The following is a 1240-nucleotide window of genomic DNA, read 5'->3' on the forward strand; positions in this document are numbered from 1 at the left end:
CTTTATGTATGAATGAGATGTATGAGTGTCTACTAAATAGTACTGCTGCACTACAATATTCACTTGGCAAATACTGAGAATCATCCCATACTCTTCCTCCCTTTCTATTTCAGTTATATACTATACTGAAATCTCCCCCATTTCATTATATAAGACAGCTTATGTATAACCAGACACGTGTATACTGACACTTGGTATCTGCAATATGACAATAAATAAATTTTTGAGCTGTTTTAAAATCTAGACCAGGCACACTCAAATCTTGAAAAAATATGCCTTTTTTGTAGCAAGGACAGACAAGCTGGAGCTTGAAGTGCTTAAGGGGTAATATGAAAGCTTGAGCCATCTATCAATATTAAGAGATAATCGTATGCCTAACAAAACCGTTTACGAAACTGTCGATCTGGAATCTACAAGCAAATTATATCACAGAAAATACCCTAAATGAAAGTGTCCTCAGATTTCATGAGAGTATCATTCACAATTTAAATGAAACGCCTGAAATGTTCATACATTAGATGTGCCTCATCATACACAAGTATCCTATATGTGAGTTATATTTTATTCATAAAAACAAATATATAGCCCCCCAAAAACACCCAAGCAAACCATTTACTTTGACAGACAATAACACATATCACAGCACACTTGAACAAGGACGATATTTCGCTATCCCATTTTACGCCTAATTTAGTGCAAAGAGGAAGGCATTTTGGTGAACTAGAGGGAATGATATAGCTCATCATCAGAATAACAGTTCATTTCCCCTAATTTCAAAATTCCTTGATGGAAGGTCGGACGCGCACGCTACATTAACAGAAGCCAGATCATACAATATCACAGCCATGAGTTATTTGACAAGATTTGTTATCAGCGAGTGTCAACCGTCAGTCACTCCTACTCATTTTTGTTTACCAAGACGAAGAGTAGGGTAACCTGTCATGCCGACACACTTTTTATATATTTCTTGAAATTATATGATTTGAGAGAACCTATTGATAAATCCGTTATTTAGATGTATTCGCGTAATGGTTGAGGAATTTTTAACGTGGGTCATGAATTATTTATGCGCGTTGAGGAAAAACTTTCGATTGAAAGAGTTCTAAAACTTTGAACGAAGTGGCGCATATTGTAATTTTGACTCGGTCCTTTGAGGGGTCTATCCCATAAAATATTAGGTCTTATGAAAAAATGTAATGGAAAAGATAAGAATGATCATTTACTATGCAAACAGCAAAAC

This window comes from Penaeus monodon, chromosome 15 (genome assembly GCF_015228065.2).
Source record: "Penaeus monodon isolate SGIC_2016 chromosome 15, NSTDA_Pmon_1, whole genome shotgun sequence".
NCBI classification, from domain to species: Eukaryota; Metazoa; Arthropoda; class Malacostraca; order Decapoda; family Penaeidae; genus Penaeus; species Penaeus monodon.